General features: G+C 36.9%; 2 long non-coding RNA genes across 2 annotated transcripts in view; one reads left to right on the forward strand and one right to left on the reverse strand.

Annotated features, from left to right (window-relative positions):
* The window catches only part of LOC121031514 (uncharacterized), a 3,282-nt gene extending 1,595 nt beyond the window's left edge, over positions 1–1,687 (reverse strand). Inside the window, exons 1-2 of the long non-coding RNA XR_005790758.1 lie at positions 1,635–1,687; positions 332–373 (exon numbers count right to left, since the gene is read on the reverse strand). This is a non-coding gene — a long non-coding RNA (uncharacterized LOC121031514). The remainder of the gene's footprint in view (positions 1–331; positions 374–1,634) is intronic.
* The window catches only part of LOC121031555 (uncharacterized), a 33,759-nt gene that overhangs the window by 14,107 nt on the left and 11,095 nt on the right, over positions 1–8,557 (forward strand). The gene's annotated exons all lie outside the window — the stretch shown is intronic.

The raw sequence follows: 8,557 nt of genomic DNA on the forward strand, positions 1-8,557 counted from the left end.
AAAGAAAAGAAAAGAAAAGAAAAGAAAAGAAAAGAAAAGAAAAGAAACAAATGGACTAGAATGAACCTATTTCAGAGTGCCAAATGAATGCATTGGAATACTCTGTGGAAAAAAATGCAAAAGACTCTATGGTCTGAATTTATATTAAAGTTTTTAAAGTTTAGGAAGATAGCATTAATATTATATCACCTAAACTTTTGACAGTAACTATAGTACATCAGTTTTCATAAAATGATTTCTCTGAGAGTTAAGAAATTAGTTGCTGCAAATGTGGTATTAGAAAATATAGAACTAAGAGTTATCTTTAAATGTAAATATATTAAAATGTTACCTCTTCGCTGAGGGAATCATAGTTGCCTTGAACATTTCCCCACTAAAAAAAAAAAAAGCAAAAAGTAGTATACTTCATTTAGTTATTTTAATATTTTAATTTTTAGCATATTTTCTATTAGAATACATAGTTATTTTATATTGAAAATTGCTACAGAAGAAATTGTTAGCAAAATACACTTGTCTGGGTCTCATACTTAATTACATTGTGTAGTCATTAAAAAAGATTATCTCGGGACACCTGGGTGGCTCAGTCAGTTAAGTGTACAACTCTTGATGTAAACTCAGGTTGTGATCTCAGGGTCGTGATGTCGAGCCCCTATTTGGGATCCACTCTGGGCATGGAGCCTGCTTAAGATTCTCTCTCTCCCTTTCCCTATGCTTCTCCCCTTACTCCCCTCACACTCTCTCTCTCTCTCTCTCAAAAAAAAAAAAAAAAGATAATGCATTGTGATGCTGATAGAAAATAGTATTTTCTCTGATAATTTTTAATTTCTATTTTGGCTTAAGATTTTAACTACGCACACACATATATAAATATAATACACACATGGATGAACACACCCTATTGTATTTTATTGAATACTCCACTTTTTAGCTGATAGCAGACATAATTAACACAATATTTTTAGATACATGCAAAGGCCTTGAATAAGGATCATCAAGTTGATAGGATCATATAGGAAATACAGTCCATGTTTTACTCAGATATAATGCATTATATCTTTGATCTAGCATGACAACGATCAATTAAAGTGAAAGTATTGATCCATTGGTCAACGTGGATAAGTCTCAACAACATTAAGATTGGGGGAAAAAAGCAAGTTGCAGAAAGACACATACAATTGCATGTCTTGTTTATGTAAAATTTTAAACCCTCACAAACCCCCCTTTAAGTGCCATATACATGCACGATAGATGGTCCCCTTAAGTGCCATATACACACATGCTAAAATGCTACAAACAAGCCAGGGGGGCATCTACACAGACTTCATAATGGCTGACATCTGGGATGAGGCAAAGGACAATCAAATTTCCAGGGGAAACTTCAGCAGGGCCGACAACATGTGTTTCTTTCACCACGAACTATAAGGTTCAATGTGGTAAATTGTTTACATTTGTACAATATAAGTGGTGAGGAAATGGATTTTTAGAAATTCCTTTTAAATATTCAGGTCAAAGCAATGCACGTTTCATTACTGAATTTATAACTTAAGACACGGTCTCACCATACACAAATTGCCTCCTTAGACATTTTTGAAAAACAGTTGTAAAGGTCTCACTCATATTCTTCTTTTACTTACTGTTCTTTGCATGAGCACACTCAAAATACTAATCAAGACCAGGAATTTCATTGTAGATTTCTGTGGGGGAAAAACATTAACGTATGTGCTTCAATAAAGTGGAAATTTATACCGGCAGCAATCATCTGATTGCAAGTTACACAAAAGGGAGAGTTAAAATAAGAAAGGAAAATGAAATGGTCTCATGTGTACACAATGTTTTACCTAGACTTCCTTATTTCCCAAAGCACTTCACTTACGAGCTTTTTAGATGAGAGCAAATTAAGTAATGGATAAGGTCATGTCACTAAAAAATGATTTTCTCAACCTAAACTCTACCTCTTTAGAACTGTCATTGCTTGGGGGTACCTGGGTGGCTCAGTGGGTTAAGCATTCCAGTTCAGCTCAGGTCATGATCTTGCAGTTCAAGAATTCCAGCCCCCAGTGGGCTCTGTGCTGACAGCTCACAGCTTAGAGCCTGCTTCCGATTGATTCTGTGTTTGCCTCTCTCTCTGACCCTTCTCTGCTTGTACTCTGTCTCTCTCCCTCTCTCAAAAATAAATAAAAACATTAAAAAGAGAAAAGAAAAAAGACCTTCTATGGCACACCTGGTGGCTCAGTAGGTTAAGTGTCTGACTTCAGCTCAGCTCATGATCTCGTGGTTAGTGAGTTCAAGCCCCGTGACGGGCTCTGTGGGGGCAGATCAGAGCCCGGAGCCTGCTTCAGATTCTCTCTCTCTCTCTCTCTCTCTCTCTGCCCCTCCCCAACTCTGTCTCTCAAAAATAAATGAACATTAAAAAAAATAAAAAATAAACTTCTTAAAAAAAAAAGAACTGTCATTGCTTAAACTCAGCCTTACCTTTCACTACGTTAAAGAGTAAATTCATTTCCCTATAAAAAATGCTATTCCATCCTAATTTCATGTGTGGCTAGATTAGCTGATGCTGGTGAACATCTCCAGAACACGTCCATTTTGTATGTTGCTGCCACTCATTTCTATCTACTCTTATTTTTTTTAATATTTATTTCTTTTGGAGAGAGCACAGGCTGAGGAGGAGCAGAGAGAGGGGGACAGAGGAACCCAAGCTGGCTCTGCGCTGACAGGCTGACAGCAGAGAGCCCAATATGGGGATAGAACTCAGGAAGCCCGAGATTATGACCTGAGCCAAAGATAGCCACTCAACCAACTGAGCCACCCAGATGCTCTATCCTCACTTTTTATACATGCACATGCACTCACAAACACATGTCACAACATTGGCCTATTTAAAGGGTAAATCCTTCCTATTAAGGATGATTAAGCATCGATCTTACACTCAAGAATAAAGGTAGGAAGTATTTTATTTATCAGTATTTCTCCCTATATACGCAAGAGTTTTCAAAAAGGAAGATATCTCTACAACTCACCCAGTGAAGAGAAATAAGCTAACATAATTATTCTATAAATATTTTTCTGTCTGCCACTCAGAAAAAGTAGGTTTCTGAAATTCTTTGATCTAACTGACTGCTTAGGCAATTGTTAAACTCCAGATATTTTGTAGATCTTATAATTACAAGGATTTCACCTAGCATATTTGAGACTACTTCTATAGTTATAATGCAGTTCTGAACATGTTCAGTGAGATTTGAAATATATATTTTTATAATATATATGATATATTATATATACTTATGTATATTTATTTATTATTCTATAAAGCTATACATGTTCTCATCCATGAAGGACCATTCTTTATGCATACTTTTATCCATACCAGCTAGACGCAAGGCTTGACACATGTTATGCCATTAAATAAATATTTCAGGAACATATAAATCAGCTAGCCCTGGTCTCAGTGAAAATATATATCTTAGTCTAATGCATTTGTGAAATTCTTAAGGAAAAAAAGTGCACAACTTCATACTTTATCTAAATTTTTCTATTTATGTGGTGCCCCCCCTCCACTTGGAATAAAACAATTTGAAAGTCCCTTGATGCCCCTCATATACCTGGAGGTAAGGCTATATGAAACTATTATTCACATGTCTGAGGAAAATTCCTAGCACCTCTATAATTTATGCTGTGGATAAAGAAAGTTAAAATTCTTAAAATTTCATCATTGTCCTTGCTTCATCTTTTTTTTTTAAACTTTTTTCCCAATAGAATTCATTTGGTGATATTCAATTTCACCAGTTCTTTGATGCACAATTTCCCACATTAGTGTCTCTGAAATTCCATTTAAAATATTTTACAATATAATTTTGTATTTAAAAAGTTATATTTTTTTTACACAGAAAGTCACAACTAGATCAAAACATTTCATGGTGCAGGGATATTATTAAACCTTCTAACTTAGCTTAATTGTCTGCATAGCATCTATCTATCTATCTAATCTATTATCTACTTTCTATTTAATAGTACTTAAAGTAATAGTTTGTCATAGGTTGAATATGGAAATGTTATATCATAATTTTCCTTCTTTACTCATAAATGTCTAAACTCTCAGCTGTAAAATTTGATAGCATAATGTTTCTATTTTTTTTCCTTGAATAGACGACCTGCTGTCATCAGCAATAACCACCCTGACCCCACTAGAAACCTGGAAGAATGTCTGAAAACAAATGCTGTTTCTATGTAGAGAAAATAAATTCTAGCCATATTCATCAAAACAGCTCATGGGAGACAAATTAAGCTCTGAGTTGCACAACTTTCAGAGTTTACATTCATGTGAATTAAAAGCCACTTCCAATTTTAGCCATGAAAATATAGGTTCAAATAAAATGTTTATATGAGTACATAATGTAGCTATAGAACATTTTGAAGGAAGCATACAGAGAAACATATTAAGTTCATTGGGCCCATTGTTAAATCGTTTTAGCTGCCACTTTATACAAAATAATATGCTATGCACTGTGATAATTATGAAGAACAGTAAAATATTATTACTATAACATTCATATTCCTTTCAGGTTTTAGAATCCCAAATTGTACCTTGAAATTGAATAACCGAGCAACAGTTACCATTTAAAAATGCTTTCTGAGATACCACAGAGGGCTTACCTTCTGATTTCACATTCCCCTCATCTACTTCAGAATTTGTCAAATAATTGCATATTCACTAATTCATGTCCTGTTTAGAGCAATGAATATAATGTTCTTATTTTCTTATAATGATCTTAATTTCCAACCAAAGATCTTATAATCTTAACTTCCATTCCTGGTATAATCAATAAATTTTTTCCTCCTGTAGAACATACCTAAAAAAGGATTAGAGGTATTTAAATAATTTTTACTAGTATTACCTGATTCTCAAGATCTGTAATAGGCAAAGAGTCTTTCTAATATGACCTGAGACTCAGCCCCACAGCTATTTAAACAGTTTTTTTGTGTGTGCGTAGGGCAAAGCTGTTATCTTTCTTCATGTCAATCTTTTCATTCAAGCATCCCCAGAACTTTATACGGTCAGTCAAGTAATCATTTCAAAGACCTTTATCTTTTCCTGAAAAGTTTCATCTTTCTATTATAATGAAGAATCATAGCAAGTGTAGGTTGAAATGTCCATTTATGCTATTTTAAATGGATCGCTCAGAGGCTAAGTCAGTGTTTTCTCTGCACAAATAAAGTGAAACATGTCCTCGGTAGAATAGTAGAGTTGCTTATTCTTACTGGAGAAAGGGCTTGCATCGATACCTAGTCTAGATATTTAATTTCTTTGAAATCTTTGTCATAATTTTGACAAGGTGTATATGGCAGTGTGCAGTATCTTAAACTAATGAGATCTGGTGGACATTTCATAGGATCCTTTTGAGTCTTCCATTAAAGAAGAATACCGGATGGGGTGTGATGTATACAGTGCTAGAAGCAGGGAGGCCAGTCAGGAGGTTGTAACAAAAATCTAGGAAATATGTCACAGTTGTATCAGCACAGGAATGTTGACAAATGACTAGATTCTGCATAATAGGAAGTTTCAACTTGATGGATTTAGTGAGAGATCATATGCATAATGTTAGAAAAAGAGCAGTCAAGGATAATATCAAGGGTTTAGTCTTCAGCAAATGGAAAACTAATGTTGGCATTTATTGAAAAAAGATAGAACGGGTAGGGTAGAAGGAAGATTGGGAGATTGGCATTCAAAAGATATAATAGTTGAGATGCTTATTTAACACACAAGTCAAGTCAGACAAGCAGTTAAATATATGAATCCAGAATTCAGAGGTTATATCCAGGTTTTAGATAAAATTCAGGAACCACCATCATGACAGTATTTAGGTGGCATTTAAGCCATGTGATGGGATGAGACCAACAAGGGAATAAGTATAGAGAGGAAAAGGAGAAGCCAAAGACTGATTATCCCTGAGACCCTGAAGTAGTAAGAAATCGGGGTGGGTGGCAGGGAACGGGGGGAAGAAAAGGAATCAGCAAATGTGACTGACACTGAAACCTCATGGAACTAGGAGAAAATGCATAAGAATGTCTTATGCTAGAAGACTGCTGAAGGATATATTTTAAGGTGGTGGGACTGCACAACTTAAATGCTGTAGAAAGGTCAAGGAAGGTGAGAACCAAGACAAGACCACTGATTTGATAGCATGGATATCACTGGTAACTGGCCAGAAATTTGGAGTGAGGTTTAGTTTAGAAACCCTAATGGAGCATGCTTAAGGGAGATTCAGAAGCAAAAGGTCTAGGAAATATTTCAAGTGACAGAATGGCCACAGATGTGTATCGAGCAGGGTCCAGTCAGAAGAGAAAACACAAGGATTTGAACAGAAGGAACATAATATAACTGATTGTGTTAACCAGGTAATTAGAGAAGTGAAAAGGTAAAAAAGAAACTTTAGGAAGCACCTACCATCCATGGGTTTAGGGGAACTGAGAGAAGACATGGTTTTAAAAGCTTACTGTTTTGGACTTAGGCTTTTTGGGGCTGGGACCCAGAATTCTGATGATGAGGCACAGACTGGCTACTGTCGCTACCTCTGAGAGGGAGTGATGAGATTGGTTTGGGGTGTAATGGAAAAATTGCAAACGTGGACCAGACGTGTTGCTACTACAATTATTTGTCACTGCTGTGATAAAGATACATTGTTGGGGAGAGCTGATAGGCAGAGAAAGGAATAGAAGGAGTGTCTGTTACCTCTTTCTGAGTACCCGTTATGGAAAAAGTCTATAGAAAAAGACTATAGTAGTCTAGTAGAAAAAGTCTAGTAGATCACTGGCAGAAGGAGGAATGGAATATGGTTTGGTAAGGTGTTCAGCCTTACCTTCACAAAGAAGAGTACAGAAGGATGGTTGTGAGCTGAGAGAGTAGCTTAATGACAGTTACAGTTCATCTCTTTGGTTGCTCAGCATTTAACACTCCCTTATACATATAATTTCCATACAACAAATGAACTTCATGCCTTCACTTAAGAAGGTCCAACTGTCCTGCATGTTTATTTTGCTTTCTGCTCAGGCTTCAGGTGATTGGGGCTCTTCACCTGAGTTGGAGAAGTGACCTAGACTTTTGTTTCTGGAAGGTCAGGATCCTCACTGGTCCCATCTTTTCTCTTTCATGTTATATAATTTTCCATTAGCTTTTCCTATCAGAAAAGAAGAAAAGAAGCACCAAAACCCCCATCCCCACCCCTGGGCTGTAGGCTAAGTGTATCTTGGGACCACTGTCTAGGGAAACCTGATTTTGTGTCTCTCTGTGTGTGCTTATAGATTCAGTGGTAGTCTGGAGTCATCCCAAGTTCAAACTCAGTTGGAACATTTTGATTCTCAAGCATTTATTCTTCTCATGGGACATAAGATCTCTGAATCAGCAGAGTGCAGAACTATGGAGATGACAAACAACACTTCTATTGACTGGGTTCCTAAGCATCAAAGGTAGAGAAGCTACTCACAATTCCACCCCACTATTCCAGAAGCTATGTAGTATAATCATGGTGGAAAAGAATCGTATATTTGAAGCCAATACTGCAGCTTATAAGATAGAAGCTCATCTTTTGGGGAATCTTGGTCTACCAACTGGCACCATAACTAGTTGCTAGTAGAACATTCTATCCACCGTTCTATCAGGCCAGGTGCTTTTGACGATGGGTTACTTGGCAAGACCTGTGAATCCCTTGGCTGCTCTTCTTTTCCTGTGAAATGAGTCCTAGAAGGGAGACAGTATTATGTAGAATATAATTGTGGCAAATAAGGTATTTTGTAAGTCTGTGGATGACGTTGCTGGCAGAATATTATGAGACGGGAGAATTAGTAGCTATCAAGGATACAAACCTATGTCTGTGAGAACAAAACGTTGCTCCTTTCACAATGGGAATAGTCTCATAGAATCAGTCTGTCACCAGCTAGGCCCATTGATTTCTTTGGGGACTGACGCCATAGTGAGGGCTCACTTTGGTCTCTACTGAGGCCAGGAGTAGTTGAGACACATCAGACTATATATAAGTGAAAATCCATGTTTTCAACACCTTGTCGGCCTCCATCTGCCATTGTGATCACTTTTGCCTAAGCCTCTTAAATAAGATTGTGATGACTGGGGGAAAAGGATGGCCAGCGTTCGCAAGCATGCCGTCATGTGCTGTTGAATACTGACAACTTCAAGCCCTTGATTAGCATTCACATCATTTTCCAGAAGCTAAATGGAGCAATATACAGCAAAGAAAACTATAAAATCAAGATAACGTCCATAGGGAACCCTGCAAGTGTACTTTTCTTTCTTTCTTTTTTTTTTTATTTATATATGAAATTTATTGTCAAATTGGTTTCCATACAACACCCAGTGCTCATCCCAAAAGGTGCCCTCCTCAATACCCATCACCCACCCTCTCCTCCCTCCCACCCCCCATCAACCCTCAGTTTGCTCTCAGTTCTCAACAGTCTCTTATGCTTTGGCTCTCTCCCACTCTAACCTCTTTTTTTTTTTTTTCCTTCCCCTCCCCCATGGGTTCCTGTTAAGTTTCTCAGGATCCAT

Source organism: Herpailurus yagouaroundi, unplaced genomic scaffold (genome assembly GCF_014898765.1).
Source record: "Herpailurus yagouaroundi ecotype Mexico unplaced genomic scaffold, PumYag 28, whole genome shotgun sequence".
Taxonomy (NCBI): domain Eukaryota; kingdom Metazoa; phylum Chordata; class Mammalia; order Carnivora; family Felidae; genus Herpailurus; species Herpailurus yagouaroundi.